Here is a 20,349-nt window from a genome sequence, read left to right as displayed (position 1 = left end):
AATGCCATTGGCAGGCATCAGTTAACTTTACCTATCTGAGGAAAGGATCAGTAAACTTTAACATAGGTCAACTGCAATAATCTAAAATGAAATACCATAAACACAGAGTAAAAATACTATAAGCAGAATATAAAAATTAAAAACAGCAGACGCTATAAGAGTTGTAAGACAAGGCCAACATTGTAAAATACATATAAATGGAATTACAGAACAAGAGGAAAGAAAAAAAGACCAGATAAATATTTGAAGAGATAATTGCTGAGACTCCCAAAAAGTATTAAAAAATAACAAGCCACATATACCAGGATCTCAGAGAACTCCAAGCAGGATAAATGGAAAAACAAATAATAAAAAATCAGAAAAAAATCCCAGATCTACAAGCATAATTTTCAAACTGCTCAAAGCCAAAGATAAAACCAGAAAATAAAGAAAATGCCTAAGTGTCTCATGTACTCTACAAAGATATAGGCTTATACAAAAATTTTAAATTAAATTAAAAATTAAACAAATAAATATTATTTGACAATTAAAAAGCAGAAAGAAATACATTGTAGAGGAAAAGAGGAGACTTGAAGTCCATTGCTTGTCAGACACCTGAAATCCAGAAGACAATGGGATGAGACCTTTAAAGTACTAAAATCAAAACACTCCCTATAGAAAGCCTGAATGCAGCAAAACTCTTTCAGGAATAAAAGAGAAATCACATATTTTTTTCTAAAACAATCTGAGAGATTTCATTTCTATCAAAACGACCCGAGAGATTTTAAAAGTCACTCTCTGGGAAGAAGAAATATGATACAAGATGCAAGCATGTGTCTGCATAAAGAAATATATATGTATATTTGAACTGGCTGATATAGAAGGAAACAGACAGAAATTTGGGAATAAGATGGCAGAATAGAAGGCTCTACTAATCATACCCTGACAAGGACATCAAGTGAACAACTATCTACAAAGTAAAAACACCTTTCTAAGAGCCCAAATCAGGTGAGCACTTGTAGCACCTGGTTTTAACTTCCTATCCCTGACAGAGGCACTAAGAGAGAGAAAAGACAGTCTTGAATCACAAGAGGCATCCCTCTCCACACTCCCAGCATGTGGCAGCATGATACAGACAGCATCTCTGGGCAATGGGGGCAGAGAGAACACAGCAAGTGCAAGGCATTGAACTCAGCACTGTCCTGTTAGAGAAGAAAGGAAAACCAGACCAAACTCAGCTGATGCCCATCATGGAGGGAGCATTTACACCAGCCCTAGCCGGAGGGAAATTGACATTTCCAACTGTCCAAACCTGAGTTCCTGCAAACCTGGTGACCTACTAAGTAAAGAGCCCTTGGACCCTGAAAAATCAGCAGCAATACTTGGTTATTACATCAAGAGCCTTGGGTGAGCCTCAGAATTGCTGGCTTCAGGGGAGGCTCAGCACATTATCAGCACTTTTAGCTATGGAAAAGAATTCCTTCTGCTGGAGAAAAGCAGAAGAAGTAAAAGGCTCTTTGTCTTGCACCTTAGGTACCAGCACAGCAACAAGAAGAAGAGCACTAAGTGGACTCTTGGGATTCCCCAATTCCAGGACTTGACTCTTGGATGGCATTTCTGGACCTGCCCTGGACAAGAGGAGAGGCCGCTATCCCGAAGAATGAGTCTCAAGACAGGAAGCATTTACCACAAGCTGACTTGAGCACCCTTGGGTCTTAAGGGACCATCATCAGTAGTCTGGCAGTACTCCTCATGGCCGTGCTGGTGCGGGCTATGGGGTAAGGTTTCTCTGCCCTTGGAAGGGGGCAGGAAGAGTGGGAAGGGCTGCATTTGATAATGTGGAGGACTGCACATGATAAAACAGAACACCAGGTGGACTTCTAAGGTTTTTGACTCTTGTCCCTGACTCCCAGTCGGTATTTCGATCCATTCAGGACTGGGGGAACTCTCTGTCCCAAAGGGAAGGACATAGACATAGCTGGCTTTGCCACTTTCTGGCCCTAGAGCCCCAAGGCCTTGAGCCAACAGAGGCATTAGCCGGGGAGTTGCTTATAGCTCACCTTGGGCAAAATCCAGTGTTGTGCTAACTTCAATTCCGACCCAGCACAGTCGTAGCCATGGTAGCCACAGGGGTGCTTATTGTCACTTCACCCACAGCTTTAGGTGGCTAAAAACAGAGTGAGATACTACGTTTGTTTAAGAGAAAGTAAGAGAAGAGAACAAAAGATTCTCTACTTAACTGCAATTTTGATTTTCCAAGTTAATATCAGTATGACATATTCTAAGTTGCCGTGATGTAAGTCTCCATGATATGTGTACTACTCGACTTGGTCAAACTCCTGACAGGTGATAGAATACTATGATAATTCAAGGGCTTTTTAAGAATTTTCAGAAACTATGTTCTTATTACTGGGCAGGCACAATTAAACACAGATGACTGTCTATTTTACATAAAAATACTCCTTTATAGATCCCAACCAAAGAATTACTGGTGACTACTATGAAACCCTTTGTTTTCCAGGTTCTTTACAAATCTAAATAAAATATAATGCATTTTTCAACTCCTAGAGAAATTACAAAAACAAATTAAATTAAATAATCAGTAGGCAATTTAATAGTAACTGAATTTAGTTAGAAATGGAAAAATGAAATGGAGATATTCCTGTGGAGATACTATAGCTCACTTATATATTGTCACATTCACTGTGTTAAAACAGTTAACAATAATATATTAAACCTCAAGATAACATTCAAAATGACCTACAGAGTAAGTTTTTCTAAAGCAATTAGTGTAGTAACTAAAATAGCTATGGGTTATTTAATTTTACTTTAACACAGACTATTATAAATTAAATTTGAAGTTATGAATTAAAAATTTACAATTGTAGATTACCAAGTAATATAGAAAAATGTAGACATGAAATAGATATATATGTTGTTAGTGCTTTTATTAAAAATGCTTGGCTGGGCACAGTGACGGTGACTCACACCTATAATCCCAGCACTTTGGGAGGCCAAGGCAGGTTGGTTCACCTGAGGTCAGGGTTTGAGACCAGCCTGGCCAATATGGCAAAACCCCATCTCTACTAAGAATGTGAAAAATAGCCAGGTGTGGTGGTGGTTGCTTCTACTCCCAGCTAATTGGGAGGCTGAGGCAGGAGAATCAGTTGAACCTAGGAGGTGTAGGTTGCAGTGAGCCGAGAACACACCATTGCACTCCAGCTTGGGCGACAAGAGTGAAACTCCATCTCAAAACAAACAAACAAACAAATGCTTGTATGTACAAGCATAGAGAAATACAACATTCAGATTGTATAATGAGACCATTATAGTCTCATCAATGTGAATATTTTGTATATGACACAGATAAAATTACTAAATCTTTGAGGAAAATGTGGATAATACAATGAGATTTGTCAATTTTTTATCCAAGTGGAAAAATTATTACACCCATACCTTTGCCCATATAAAATATAAATTTCTATATTCAAAGTCCCAAATATTATCAGGAAAACTTTGAAAACCTTTCAATAAATCATACATAGGTAGATTAACCTTTGTGAGTTGGAAAATATTTACAATTAAGTTAGAATGTAAGCACATTAAGCAACAACATCTCCTCAATGAAATGTGATGTAGTCCACGATTGAAAAATATATTTCCATACATATAAAGGATAACATCTAGCCTCTACTAGAAATTATTCAATTCAGTAAGAATCCAATCTTTTGATTGGATAAAAATAAAAATGAATGAAATATATAAATAGGTAATCCAAAATGGCAGAAACTAAAATAGTACAATTCCAATAATCAATGAAATTAAAATAACATTTCACGACATAATATTAGCACAAAGAAAAAATTGTAGACATAAAGAATTGGGAGAAGCTGGGCGCGGTGACTCACACCTGTAGTCCCAGCACTTTGCGAGGCCGAGGCGGGTGGATCACCAGGTCAAGAGATCGAGACCATCCTGGTCAACATGGTGAAACCCCATCTCTACTAAAAATACAAAAAATTAGCTGGGCACGGTGGCGCGTGCCTGTAATCCCAGCTACTCAGGAGGCTGAGGCAGGAGAATTGCCTGAACCCAGGAGGCGGAGATTGCAGTGAGCCAAGATAGTGCCATTGCACTCCAGCCTGGGTTAACAAGAGCGAAACTCCGTCTAAAAAAAAAAAAAAAAAAAAAAAAAATTGGGAGAAAAGAAAAATATCAAACAATTTTTAGTGAGGTACAAATTGGTATCAAAATTGTAGAGGGAAAATTCTAATATTTAAAACTCTGAATATGTGTATGTATTACTACTAATGGCTGCAATTTCATAGTTTTCCAGGTGACAGTCCACATTTAGAAAAGGTTTTTGTACCAATATTTTTGTAATATTACTAAAAATTTGCAAACAAATATAAATACAATTTGTTGTAGTCTAACAAAGGAAATTACAATGGCAATGATGTGGATTAACCACATCGCTCAGAATGGATTAATGTCAAAATATTTTGAAGATATCTGACAGTTAAATGCAACTCATGGACCTAAGTTTCAAATTAGAATAGGAAAAAAATGCCATAAGGACATTAGTAAGAATGTGGAGAAAAAAACTGAAATATGGACTGTGTGTCAGATAATAATCTTACATTGATATTGAATATCCTAAATTTGATAATTATACTGTGGAATGGAAGGAATGCCTGTATTCTTAAGAAATACGTATTAAATTACTTAGAGAAAATTGTCATGTCTTTAACTATGGCCCAAATTATTTGGGAAATAAATTATAGGTACAGGCACACTATTTTATATTGCATATCGCTTTACTGAAATTTGCAGATATTGTATGTTTTACATCTTGAAGATTTGTGGTAATTCTGTTTCAATCAATTCTATTGGCACCATTTCTCCAACAGTACATGCTCGCTTTCTGACTCAGTGTCATATTTTGGTAATTCTTGCAATATTTCAAATGTTTTGATTTTCATTATAGCTGTTATGGTGATCTACAATGCTCTTTGGTGTTACAATTATAATTGTTTTGGGACATCATAAATCCAGGCACATATAAGAGAGCAAACTCAATCAATAAATGTTCTGTGTGTTCTGACTGTTCCACTGACTGCCTGTTTCCCATTTAGTCTCCCTCTCCTGAGACCTTTTTAGTCTCTGAGACACAACAATATTAAAATCAGAAAAATTAATCATTCTAAAATAGCCTCTAAGTGTTCGAATGAAAGGAAGAGTCACAGGTTTCTCTGACTTTAAATAAAAACTAGACACGATTAAGCTTATTGAGAAAGGCATGTTGAAAGCCAAGAGAGATTGAAAACTAGGCTTTTGGTGCCAATTAGTCAAGTTGAGAATGCAAAGGAAAAGTTATTGAAGGAAATTAAAAGTGCTACTCCACTGAACAGCCTTATTGCTGATGTGACAAGAGCTAGTGATCTGAATAGATAAAACCAGCTGCAACATTCCCCTCAGCCCAAACCCAATCTGGAGTGAGCCTTTAACTCTCTTCATTCCTATGAAGGCTGAGAGAGGTAAGGAAGTTGCAGAAGAAAGTTTAAAGCTTGTAAGAGGTTGGTTCAAGAGATGCCATCTTTATAACATAAAAGTGCAAAGTGAGGCAGCAAGTGCTGATGTAGAAGGTGCACCAAGTTATCCAGAATATCCAGCCAAAATGTTTGATGAAAGGGGGTACCCTAAATAATAGATTTTTAATGTAGATGAAATAGCCTTATATTAGAATAAGAACGTTATATAGTATTTTCAAGATACAGTCAAGAAATCAATGCCTGGCTTCAAAGGAGAAGTTGACTCTCTTACTGGCTGTCAGTGAGTTTAAATTGAAGCCATTGCTCATTTACCTAGGCTGAAAATCCTAGGGGCCTTAAGAATTACATTAAATTTACTCTTCCTCTGCTCTCTAAATGTGACAATAAAGCCCGAATGACACCACATCTGTTTAACAGCAGAATTTCCTGAAATTCAGATCTACTATTTGAGAGCTACTGCATAGAGGACAAGATTCCTTTCAAAACATCACTGCTCATTGACAATGTACCTAATCCTCTAAGAGTTCTGATTAAGGTGTATGCAGACATTAACATTGTTTACATGCCTTCTGACACAACATCCATCCTGTGGCTAATGGATCAAGGAGTAATTTTGACTTTCACATCTCATCATCTAAGGAATACTTTTCTTAAGACTGTACCTGGCATAGAGAGTGAATTATCTGATGGATCTGGGTAAAGTAAATTAAAACCATTTGGAAAGGATTCACTAAGATGCCACTAAGAAGATTCAGGATTCACGGGAGGAGGTCACACTATCAACATTAATAGGAGTTAGAAAGTTGATTCTATTCCTCAGAGGTGACTTTGAGGGGTTAAGACTTCAGTGGAGGAAGTAACTCCAGATATGGTAGAAATATCAAGAGAACTCGATCTAGAAGGGAAGCTTGGAGATGTGGCTTTATTGCCACAATCTCATGATAACACTGTAATAGACAGAGGTTGCTTCTTGTGAATAAGCAAAGAAAGTGGTTTCTTGAGACAAACTCTATTTCTGGTGAAGAGGCTATGAACATATTCGAAATGAAAGCAAAGGATTTAGATTACATAAACAGTTGATAAAACAGTGGCAGGGTTGAAAAGAATCGACTCCAATTTTCATAGAGGCTCTACTGTAAGTACAATGCTATCAGATGGCATCAAATGCTACAGATACATTTTTCATGGAAGGAAGAGTCAATCAATTTAGCAAACTTAATTTTTTTTTTTTAATGAAATTGACACAGACAACCCAAACTTCAGCAACTACCACCTTGATCAGTCAGCAGCCACCAACATTGAGGCAAGAGCCACCACCAGCAAAAGAGATTGCCTCTAGCTTAATGCTTTGATGATTTGCAATTTTTAGCAATGAAGCATTTTAAATTAAGGTATATATATATTTTTAGATATACTGCTACTGCACTCTTAATAGACTACAGTATAGTGAAAATATAACTTTTATATGTAATGGGAAACCAAAAAAATTGTGTGACTCACTGTTTTGCTCTATTTACATTATTGCAGTGATCTGGATCCAAAACCACAATATCTCTGTGTGTGTGTGTGTGTGTGTGCAGAAAAATAATAAATTGTAAGGAAAATGTAATACAATGATAAAAATTGGTCAATCAGTATAAAGTTTTTTTAAAAAATATGAATAATGACTAAGAATTGTGAAATACATTGAATAAAATGCTGTTTTATTCAATAAAAAAAATTTCATGATTAAACATGTATTTAATCCTTGTTTATAAATGTATATACAAATATAAATATTTTATACCTAGGATTTTATCCCTAAAGCAAGTTTTTTTATTATTATTGCTCTGAATACAGAGCATATAACTTTATGTTTAAGCTTATTTATTTAAAAAATTGTTTTGATGATGTAATTCATGCTATAATCTATAAAAATTATTTCTCCTTCTTTCTACTCTCTAACCAATATAAAATCAAAGAAAAGAAAGCAAATTAACAACAGGAATGAAAAATACTATTTAAATGACTTTTTAAAACCTCCTGTATTCCCCAAGCACAGTGCTACCAAGTTCAATGAGTATTAGATCAGACAGAATGGATATCAGAGAATCCAAACCTCAGCCAGATCTTGCACAAAACAGCATTTTGCAAATTAGGAAACACAGACTGAGGTAAAAATACCATGCTTGAAACTCAATTGCACTGACCCTGGTACTCTCCCTGAATGACATTTGAAAACATGGAACAGCAGATGAATTATTCCCAGACCAGACCAACAGACTTGCTTTGCAAGTTACAGCCTATTGAGGACAGAGACTTATATAAAAAGCTGTGGTCAGCGAATTGCTACAATGTACCCACACATGCACATAACACATGCACACAAACACACATACACATATAGGTACACACACACTTCTTGATACAAGAGCTTCAGAGTAAGTCACAGTAATGCCTTAAACTGGATTACTTGCTCTTTTCTAAATGATTTTGCCACAAATAGATGGTTCAGGAAGACATACAGGTACATAAAGAAGAATATAAATTGGCAAGGCGTGGTGGCTCATGCCTGTAATCCCAGTACTTTGGGAAGCCGAGGCAGGCCAATCACAAGATCAGGAGTTTGACAACAGCCTGACCAATATGGCAAAACCCCATCTCAACTAACAAAAATTAGTCAGGCTTGGTGGCACTCACCTGTAGTCCCAGCTACTCAGGAGGCCGAGGCAGGAAAATCGCTTGAATCTGGGAGGCAGAGGTTGCAGTGAGCCAAAATCACACTGTTGAACTCTAGCCTGGGAAACAGAATGAGATTCTATGTAAAAAAAAAAATTAGATCAGTATTCCAACTATTGGTAAAGAATATTAAAAATGAATCTAGGACATAAGAAACATTTTCTTTTGCTATGAGTAGGTCAACATTGTAATTAAAAAGTACTCAAAAATATGCATTAAAAAATCTTGAAAGAGATGTTGAGTCCAAATTATAAGGATTATGAAGAAAGGTTAACACAAGAAAATAAAAATTAAATTGGCTGATCTAAAAAAAATGTAAAATAAATAATAAGGTCATAACATAAATAAATGCCACAGAAAAGAGTCAAAATTGATTAACAGTGACAACCCAACACATTGAAGGTGATATTGTAGACCTAAGAAGAAATGTAATAGGCTATCTATGTGCTCCAAAAGAAATAAAGTATAAACTTGAGCCTTCCTATGAAGGAAGACCGTTAAAGGCTCACTCTGGATTAGGTTTTGGCTTTAGAGAATGGTGCAGCTGGTTTGATCTATTCAGATCACTGACTCTTGCCATATCAGCGATAAGGCTGTTCAGTAGAGTAGCATTTTTAGTTTAAAATTTAATATTAAAATTTTAAATGTTTTAATTTTTAAATTAAAATTTAATATTAAAATTAAATAATTTTAAAGTATTTTATTTTAAAATACTTTAAAATTAATATTTTATTTTAAAATACTTTAAAAGTAATATTTTATTTTAAAATACCTTAAAATTAATTCTGAAACTGAATGTATTTCTCATGCCAATCCTAATATATTTATTGGAACAACAGTCTTGAATTTTCGAATCACACAGCAAAACCATATGCTGCATGCCAAAGTTACATCTAAAACAAAAATCTTTAAAATAATTTAAAATTTAAAAATGGAAATATCAATAGCAAACAAATACAATAGTAATGGATGATAATATTAACAACAGAGACTTTAAATTCTAAGGAAAGCCATTAAATGGGAAAGGAAATGTTCCTATTTTGTTGAAATTGAAATATCCTATAGTCAGGAATATGCTTGTATTACACAACATAGCACAAACATTCATGAAGCAAAGACTACGGAAGATGTAATAAAAATTATGCTTCAGCTTTTATTGGCTAATGCTACCACAAATAATGTATTAGATAATAATTTAGAGAATCTAAATTAATGAGATGTCATTGCTATGTATGAAGAATTTTACATAGGAAGCAACTCTTCCAAATGCACATACAACAATCACAACTTAAAATGTATTACATATTAATAACAACGAAGAGGAAAGGATATGTTGTAATAACTAGACTAGATAAATGACTAGATAAAAACTACAATTACCATCCTGATTTTTAAAAAATTTTTACAAGTGCACACACACATACACCTCACAGAAGTGCTAAACTACAAAAGCATATTTCTCCAGAGATAATATTTACATGGACAAGATAAAAATTGAAAGTGCTGAATATTTTGAAAATAGTAGTTTTTAAATTATTATATATCTAAATATCTGTGAAAAGGTAAGAGAAAAATATACAGATATAAATGTTTTTAATAATGACATACTGAATGAAATAAGATTCTAAAACTAGACTTTCTCAGTTAAAAACATGAAAAACTATTAAAAGAATAGGTTTATAAAAGTCAGATGATAGGTTAGTGAAGAAAATATGAAAAACTAAATATAATAAGCAACATTTGAAAAAGAACAAAGTAACAGTAAAATAACTCTGATTAGTGAACAAAATCTAGATTATAAGGGAAGAAAAATAACAAAATATGAAAACAAAGTGGTGGGAAATATTTTAAAGGAATCCTTCAATTTTACGAAATTAAATATTTCAACCTAAAAAAGGAAGACTTTAAAGAATGTAAGTTAACCGTATTTAGAAAACATAAAATCTAGACAGAATATTTACTGGAAAGGTATACATAAATTGAATGAAATAACACACTCCAATAGAAATCTAAAGAGGATAACAAAATGGATGTTGACATACTATGGTTGCTTTCTATTACTGCATTAACAAATTACAATAAACTACCAAAATCACAAAAACTTAATAACTTAAAATATCACCCTTCAACACCTTACAATTCTGTGGGTCTGAATTCTAGCACACCTTGTCGCTCTACAAATGGGATTACGAGGTTTTAAATCAAGATGTTCACAAGCTAAGTTCTCATTTGGAGGTTTTGAGGAACAATTCTCTTTCAAGGAGCTCATTCCCATATTGGCAGCATTCAATTTGTTGTGACTACAGGATTTTGGGCCCTGTTTCCTATGTGGTTATTTAGTTGGAGATGGTCTCAACTCCCAAAGGCTGCCACATTCCTTGCCACAAGCCCCTTTCCCACATCTTCATTCCAGCAATTACATATTGAATTCTCCTCATGCTCTGATATCTCTGGCTGTCTCTTTAACCTCCAGACACAGGTTTAAAGATGCCACGTGTTTAGATCCATCAAGATAATCTCTGATTTTAAGGTAAGGTGATTTAGGACTATAATTGTCATACAAGATCCCTTTAGGACAACATGGGTGTTTGATTAAATCACTGGGGAAAGACATATTAATTTTGATCTCTGCCTACTATATGTACCAGATAGCAAAACACACTCTAAAGTTATAGTGTTCTAAAAACATTTTATTGGGGATGGAAAAGATGTAAAAGTCATTGTAAAAACAGTCTAAAAAGTAAGATATATGACACATTCAATGAATGTATAGAAAACAGTAGGTAGTCATAATGTTACTATTAGTATAAGAATCCCATCTCGGCTATTTACCAAACACCACATCGATTAAGGGCAAACATAAAAATATTAAATATGTAATTGTAGCAGAAACAGAAATATAATAACTAAAGAGAAAGTATTGTATATTTGATTATAACAGCAGTCAACACTGAAAAAGTAATTATATCATGAAGATTTTTTTTTCTTGAGACTGGGTCTCACTCTGTCACTGAGGCTGGAGTGCAGTGGTGTGACCTTGGTTCACTGCAACCTTTGCCTCCCAGGCTCAGGCGATCTTTTCACCTCAGCCTTCCAACTAGCGAGGACTACAGGCACCCAACACCAAGTGTAGGTAACTTTAGAAAATACAAAATGATTATTTTTGTATTTTTAGTAGAAACCCTGTCCCTACCGAATTTCCACTATTTCCTCCTGCTTTAGTAGAAACCCTGTCTCTACTAAAAATACAAAAATTAGCAAAAAAAAAGAAAATACAAAATGAGTTACACATGATGGCAGGCTCTTGCAGTCCCAGGGGTCTCCCAGGTTGGTCTTAAAATTTTGATCTCTACAAATCTGCCTGCTTTAGCCTCCCCAAATCCTGGGATTACAGGCATGAGCCACCAGGTTTAGCCACAAACATTTAAAAAATTGATATACTAGGTGAAAATACTTATAGTACATATAATACTATTATCACAAAAATTAAGAGAAATCTAATAAATCAACAAGAAAAGCTTAAAGCATCCAATGGCAAAAAAAAGGCAGTGAATCTAAGGTTTAATAAGATAAATCTGAGGGACAAAAAAAGACAGAAAAAGAGATGGATGAATAGGAATGGGGGGCAGAGAGAGAGAGATCTAGATAGATATTTTCCAGATGACCAGTGATTAGCCTTCAATCTTTAGCTGACATAAGATTTTTATTGTGATGCTTTTACTAAGTTTCTGAATGAAGCTCTTCTATTCTGATGCTTTACAAACTTCCACTCTGCACTAGTTTGCACAAAAATGTTGACTGGTGTTCATTTTTTGGTAAAACAAGTTTATAAAGTGAACAAAAGAACAACGGGAAAGTTTTCACTTTTCCACTCTGTTCCACTTTGCAGCCACTGTGCTGCATCTTTGAAAAGCCGATCACACTCTACATGTTGTTTGCTCATTTTTTTCAGTTAACAAAATATAGTCGACATAATTTTATGTCTACATGTACAGACACTTTTATTCCTTCTTCGCATCTGAGTATTGTAGCATGTGAACATAAAATGATTCATTTAACACTTTCTCAATGACTATTTTGATTTTTCTTGTTTTTTTCACAATTATGAAATATGCAGAAATGATCCTCTCTGTTTACATTTCCCTGTGTAAATATTTCTGTAAAAGAGCTAGCTAAAAGATGAATCATGAGATAGACAGTAACATGTTTAAATTTTGCTTTTTCCATTATTTAATTCAAACTGTGTCTTCTGTAGGAGTATATAAGAATGCCGAATTCCCTAAAGCCAATAGTATAAATTACCAATAGTTTCAATTCTTGCAATGTGAATATCTTAAACATATTTCATTATGCTTTAAATTTGCATTTACCTAGTTGCCAATTATGTTAAAGGCTATATATGTGAAATGTGGAAGAGTATATGATATATATGATATGGCAAAAGAAGAGAATACAAAGCAAGATCATGTGAAAACTAATACAGAGTGCAAGTTTGCAAAATATAGACAAGAACTTTATCACAAAATTCAGTAAAGACATCATAATACAAATTTTATTTGACCTACAGTTTGAAGAAACTATTTGCATTTTGATAGAAGAGTGTAGGAAAGTTCACACTAGATGTTTTGGGGAAAAGGAATAACTATAATCTTAAAATCATATTACACATTTTATATTTTACCAACATGGCTTTAGAGTGCTAGTTCCTTGAACCTAAAATACTGATATTGTTCCATTTCAAAATTAAAAATTGTTAAATCTTTTGAGGTAAGTTATTACTTTTGTGATATATATTTTTACAAAAAAACAATTAGGAATGCTTTGGGATTTTTATCCATTATTACAATTCCTTCTTTTTTTTATTAATTTGATGACTATTGTTTTATCCTTTGGCATACAAATTTGAGATCAGCTAATTAAAGACTTTAACATTAATCTGTATTTTACAAGAAGTTTTATTTCTATTTGTAATCATTTCGAAATTAGCTTCACCATAATACATTTGGAAAACGTTATCACATAAGAGGTCACTTTCAGCCAAATTGTGATGAAACACTTCAGGCCAGGTATGCATTGTGATTAGAGCATATTTTGAAATTTGAATTAATTTTTTTTTTACTAAATTTAACCATATGTATCAATAAAAACAGTAAAAAAAACTTTTGCATACAAATTATACACCGGAGAAAATAAGAAATTGTTATATGTTTATTCCCCTTACAATTAAACAAATGTAAGTTTTCATATGTTTAATGTTATACTTAAAATAGTCCAAAAGAGGTTTATGTAGTGACAGGCTATGAATGCCTTTATTCAAAGTGTTTGGAAGTCTATACCTAGCAGGTCATTGGAAAAATCTATAATACCCATGTAATAAAAAGTCACATAAATGACATGAATGATACTATTGAGTTATGTATTAGACACTATTATTTTATTTTGTTGACTTTTTTAAGACCTCATCCATGATTATGGAAAATAATGTTGTAACATAAATTTATTTCTATAACTGATAAACAATTGTGGACTATTATATTATCACAAATTTTCTATAGAGACTTGCTTCAAATCTATTAGAAAATGCATTAAAGTTGTAATCAACTCTCTTTAAGTAAACATAACAAAAATAGAATATTTATGGTATTACGACACTTTGTAAGATGCGCTTTGAAAAGGCCCATAAAACTGTTTTCTGTCAGGTACTACCTATTAGTTTTCTATTTTTCGATCTTAATGTCAGACTGTGCAAGTATTAAAAATAAACCTTGATCAGTAAAAGAAATGGTAGTATGACATTGTTATAATATTATGATGCCTTAGATAATTAGTAGAAGTTTCAGACTCACTGTTTTTTGGTAATTCAATAGCAAACACTAGGCTATAATTTTTCATTAAAGCTAATAGATCTATTTTCCAAAATGACCATTTGCTATGCAGTGTTTCCAAACTTGAAAGGTACGTCTAAATTTCAGTCTGACATCAGGAGATGTTGAAAAACTTATCCTTTTTTGAAATGTAGAAAATTCCAACCAAAAACACAAATTTTATTATTACTTAAATTAAGTAGGCAAAGGAAGAACCACATTACAGATACTTGGATATATTCTGCATTCACCAGCAAGGCAAATAAGCCACAGCAATTATAGAGATGTTGTGAACAAGTGATTACAAATTACAAACCCTGGTAATATGTAAGTATTTATTTGAAATATTTCAATAAAAAAACTCTTTAGATAGATGGCGATGAATATTCCAGTTTTCAAATCACTCACAAACTCACTGAGAGGGTGAGCTTTTCTTTTTTACCCTGTCCAGGTCCTTTTAATTTTAGAAGGTAAAAAGGAAATAAACAAACATTAGAAGGAAAAAAATAAAGAAAATGAAGAAAATACACATAAGTTAAACATAAAAAAATAAAATACATGTAAATTAAACACATTTCCTTTCATTGAGAGGGCAGAAACCTAAGGGACCTTTACTTCACATGTTATGTATTTCTCCAGTGATTTCACTTTCTGTAACAAGAATGCATTATTTTTAATTTTGAAAAAAATGTAATTATAAAAAGATAAATAAAACCAAGTATTTTTATTTGCTTTTGTAATCAGTAATTAAAACTTTGATATCAAAAACTGTTTAACTTTTTACGTAATCTAGTATAAATTCTCCTACATGGGGAATCATTTAAAATGCATTCTTGTAAGTCACTCATATATCATTTTACTAATTTTATAAATAGTGCTGGCTTTCTATGCTTGTAATCCATTGTTAGGTATGTCTCCTAGTTTCAATATATTTTCCAATGTTTTGCCTAAATATGCTTCTCATTGATTTTAAGTTTTATTCTTCTTAGGGGTAACCTTCAAGTTCATATCAAGAGACATCATGGGAAAATTAATAAACATCATTTTCTCTGAATAAATTTATAATCTATGTTTGATTTCTTAGTTGATTTTAATTTTAGACCCATTATCATTCTGAGTTTCTTCCAGTATAGTTTATAAACAACTATTATAAGATACATTACTTCAAATTTTTATAAAATACTCTAGTTGTGATTTGACAAGTAGGGTGTTCTTCAGTTTTCATGTATAAAAACATCTCTTTTTCTGTAATTGCAAGACTAATAAGTGCAAATGCTATGAAGTAATTGAGAATATTATCTCTGTCTTTAATACCGTATTCTGTTACCAGTTGATTGTTTTAGAGGCAACTATTGTAAAGAAGATGCATCTGTAACCTTCAAGCTTGCTCAAGATCTGACTTTGAACATTTTTTTTTTTTTTTTTTTTTTTTTTTGAGACGGAGTTTCACTGTTGTTACTCAGACTGGAGTGCAATGGCACGATCTCGGCTCACCGCAACCTCTGTCTCCTGGGTTCAAGCAATTCTCCTGCCTCATCCTCCCGAGTAGCTGGGACTACAGGCGCGCACCACCATGCCCAGCTAATTTTTATATTTTTAGTAGAGACGGGGTTTCACCTTGTTGATCAGGATGGTCTCGATCTCTTGACCTCGTGATCCACCCGCCTCGGCCTCCCAAAGTGTTGGGATTACAGGCTTGAGCCACCGCGCCCGGCCTGACTTTGAACATTTTAATATCTTTGTCATTTAAGGGGAAGAAAACGTTCGTTGGTGGAGATGGATATTTTACAACAGAAGGAAATGAATATAGGCTAATTTTAATCAAGAATATATGATCGGAAGAGAAATGGTCATCATTTTTATCTAATTTTGTCATATTTTTATAAAATACTAATCAAATCAGTGCACGTTCACTAGTGGAAGCAAGAAATCTATAAAGTAAATATCATTGTTAAAGTATCCACCGCAGTCTGGAATGTAGTCAGTGGCTCAAAATGGGATTAACTATGACACAGGGTTCTGTGTCTGGTTCCAGAGATTGCCCTAAGGTGTTCATAGATAGGATTTTGGAGAACTTTACATTGAAAACAGGGAAACCTTATTTCCATTAATTTTGAACTGAATTTTAGTGTTTACTTCAAGTTGGAATACAAGTGAAAACTCACATTAGTATCAGTATTAACTATAAATCGCCACCAGTAGAATCAGACTTTTAGATCATGTGATTTATTGCATCTCAAAATATCACGTATGCACCACTCCTTTCCAAATGTAGTAGTGCTTTGTTTCACCTTGATAATAAAGTAGTACAGATATCCAAACAGCCCAGTTTAAAAAGTTATATTTTGATAACTATGAAACTGATTTCCTTGAAACACTACATGTAATTTTCCAAATTTTGTGCATTTATTTGAGTAAGGATTTATATCTTCACTAGAGTTTAAACAACCAATGGCACATGTTTTAAAATCCTTCTTGTGAAGTATTTAACACAAAGTATACAACCAATAAATATACATCTAAATCCTACATATTGCCTAATACTTAGTCAAAATTTCATGTTTTCCACAATACTTACTCTGATCCAAATTTCTTTTCTTGGAGCTTCAAAAATTTTTACAAAGAAAGAGTGATAGAGAGAAAAATGCCTAATACCTACTCTCAGTTTTAAAAAGAAAAATAAAGACTTTATTTTTTAAAACAGTTTTGCATTCACAGCAAAAGTGAGCAGAAAATGTGGAGTTCCCCATATATGCCCCAGCCCCACTCAGGCACAACCTCCTCCACTGTCAGTTTTCCTCACCAGAAAGGTGCACATGTTACAATCCATGATCCCCAACTGACGCATCACCCAAAGTTCATAGTTTAGGTTAGGGTTTACTCTTTGCATTGTACATACTCTGAGTTTTGACCAAGGTATAATAATGTGTCCTCACTATTACATCTCAGAGAATAATTTTACTGCCATAAACATCCTCTGTGCTCCACCTTTCCATCCCTCTTTCCCACCTAAACCCTGAAAAATCCTAATCTTTTTAATGTCTTTAGAATTTTGCCTTTTCTAGCATGTCATATGTTGGAATCACACAGTATGTAGCATTTTCAGATTAGCTTCTTTTATTTAGTAATACACATTTAAGGTTCTTCCATGTATACTCATGGTTTGATAGCTCATGTATTTTTAGTGATTAATAGTATTTCATTGTCTGGATATAGTACAGTTTATTTATCCATTTGCTTACTGAAGAACATCCTGGTTGCTTTTAACTTTTGGCAATTGTATATAAAGCTTACACACTCATCGATACACAGCTTTTTCTGTGGATACAATTTTTCAGATCCTTTGGGAAAATACCAGCTACCATTATTGGTACTATAATCATACTATAAGAGTCCATTTAGTTTAGTAATAAAGCACCAAAGCATTTTCCAAAGTGATTGCACTATTTTGCATTCCCATCTGCAATGCATAAGAGTCTTTTCTGTTCTACGTCCTCCCCAGCACTTCCTACTGTCAGTGTTTTGAATTTTGGTCATTCTGGTAGGTGCTTTCTCATCATCGTTTGAATTTACAGTTCCCTAATGCCATATCATATTGAGTATTTTTTTTTACAATCTATCTCCTTTGATTGTACTATGCTTTATTGCACTTCTCAGATATTACATTTTTACTTTTTTTAAGTTCTGCGGTACATGTGCAGATGTGCAGTTCTGTCACAGAGGTAAACACATAGCATGCTGGTTTTCTGCGCCTATCAACCAGTCACCTAGGTATAAAGCCTGGCATGCATTAGCTGTTTTCTTGATGCTTTTCTCTCCCCGAGAGGCCCCAGTGTGTGTTGTTCCCCTCCTTGTGTCCATGGATTCTAGTTATTCACTTCTTACTTATAAGGGAGAACATGCAATGTTTGGTTTTCTGTTCCTGTGTTAGTTTGCTGAGGATAATGATTTCAGGCTTCATCCACATCCCTGCAAAGGACATGAACCTGTTCCTTTTTATGGCTGCATAGTATTCCATGGTGTATATCTATCATATTTTCTTTATCTAGTCTATTATTGATGGGAATTTAGGTTGATTACATGTCTTTGCTATTGTGAATAGTGTTTTGATGAACATAAGTGTGCACATATTTATAATAGAATGATTTATATTCCTTTGGATATATATGCAGTAATTGGATTGCTGGGTCAGATGGTATTTCCAGTTCTAAATCTTTGAGGAATCACCACACTGTCTTCCACAACAGTTGAACTAATTTACATTACCACCAACAGTGTAAAAGTGTTCCTATCTCTCCACAACCTCACCAGCATCTTCTTATTTATTTATTTATTTATTATACTTTAAGTTCTGGGATACATGTGCAGATTGTGCAGGTTTGTTACATAGGTGTACACCATGGTGGTTTGCTACATCCAACCCACCATCATCTACATTAGGTATTTATCCTAATATTATCCCTTCCCAATTTCCTCTCCCCGTGCTATCCCTCCCCTAGTCCCCAAGCCCCCGACAGGCCCCAGTGTGTGATTTTCCTCTCCCTGTGTCCATGTGTTCTCACTGATCAACACCCACTTATGAGTGGGAACATGTAGTGTTTGGTTTTCTGTTCTTTGTCAGTTTGCTGAGTACGATGGTTTACAGCTTCATCCATGTCCCTGCAAAGGACATGAACTCATCCTTTTTATGACCACCCAGTATTTCATGGTATATATGTGCCGCATTTTCTTTATCCAGTCTATCATTGATGGACATTTGGGTTGGTTCCAAGTCTTTGCTATTGTAAACAGTGCTGCAATAAACATATGTGCATGTGTCTTTATAATAGAACAATTTATAATTCTCTGGGTATATGCCCATTAATCGCTGGATCAAATGGTATTTCTATTTCTAGATCCTTGAGGAATTGCCACACTGTCTTCCACAACGGTTGCACTAATTTACACTCCCACCGACAGTGTAGAAGCATTCCTATTTCTCCACATCCTTTCCACCATCTGTTGTCTCCTGACTTTTTAATGATCCCCATTCTAACTAGCATAAGATGGTATCTCATCGTGGTTTTGATTTCCATTTCTCTAATGACCAGTGATGATGAGCTTTTTTCATATGTTTGTTGGATGCATAAATGTCTTCTTTAGAAAAGTATCTGTTCGTATCCTTCATTGACATTTTAATAATTGCCATTCTGACCAGCGTGAGATGGTATCTCATTGTGATTTTGATTTGCATTCCTTTCATGATCAGTGATGTGCTTTTTTTCAAATGTTTGTTGTCTGCATGTATGTCTTCTTTTGACAAGTGTCTGTTTTCATATGCTTATTTGCCATCTGTAAATCTTCTTTGATGGATGCATGTTCAGATCTTTGCTTATGTTTAAATTGGGTGTTCATTTACTTATTGTTGAGTTTTAAGCATTCTTTGTATATTTTGAATGAGTCCTTTATCTGATACATCTTTTGCAAATATCTTCTCCCAGTATGTGACTTCTCATCTCATTTCTTGATAGTGTTTTCCACAGAGCAGTTTTTATTTCTAATTAAGTAGAGCTTATCATCCACTTCTTCTATGGACCATGCCTTTGGCGTTCTATCTAAAAAGTCATTACCAAACACAGGACCATCCAGATTGTTTTTCTATGTTATCTTCTAAAGATTTTATGGTTTTCCTTTTAGGTTTTGATCCATTTTGGGTTAATTTTTGCGCAGGCTCTCAGCCTTTTTGAAACAGTGGCTATGCTTTTTCTTTCTGCCAATCACATTTATCAGCAAGTTTTGAATAACCCAATAAACGTATTACTAGGTAAATAAAAGTATACCAGTATGTGTTATGGATCTCCTTTACACTCTCTTGTTTCTATTTCTCCATTATTAAAACCCACCTTAACTGGAGGTTGTGAGCAGAGAATGAGATAATGCTCACTTAGTACAGCTCTAGGTTATTCCTGGGAGATGCTTTCCAGAAATATCCAGAAAGGCTGTCAATTTTTTGTTTGTTTTGTTTTGACACTGGGTCTTGCTCTGTCACCCAGGATGGATTGCAGTGGTGCAATCTCGGCTTACTGCAACTTCTGCCTCCCAGATTCAAGCAATTCTCCTGCCTCAGTCTCCTGAGTAGCTGAAATTACAGGTGTTCGCCACCATGCCTGGATAATTTTTTTATTTTTAGTAAAGACAGGATTTCATCATGTTGGCCAGGCTGGTCTCAAACTCCTGACTTCGAATGATCCACTAGT

At 34.1% G+C, this 20,349-nt stretch overlaps 1 long non-coding RNA gene across 1 annotated transcript in view; it reads right to left on the bottom strand.

The window, feature by feature from the left end:
* Positions 1–8,209: 8,209 nt before the first annotated feature.
* LOC128930003 (uncharacterized) overlaps positions 8,210–20,349 on the bottom strand; it is an 89,779-nt gene continuing 77,639 nt past the window's right edge. Inside the window, exon 3 of the long non-coding RNA XR_008477457.1 lies at positions 8,210–8,308. This is a non-coding gene — a long non-coding RNA (uncharacterized LOC128930003). The remainder of the gene's footprint in view (positions 8,309–20,349) is intronic.

Source organism: Callithrix jacchus, chromosome 2, assembly GCF_049354715.1.
Source record: "Callithrix jacchus isolate 240 chromosome 2, calJac240_pri, whole genome shotgun sequence".
Lineage (NCBI taxonomy): Eukaryota > Metazoa > Chordata > Mammalia > Primates > Cebidae > Callithrix > Callithrix jacchus.
The sequence above is the reverse complement of the archived record's forward strand: the minus strand, read 5'-3'. Positions and strand labels throughout refer to the sequence as shown.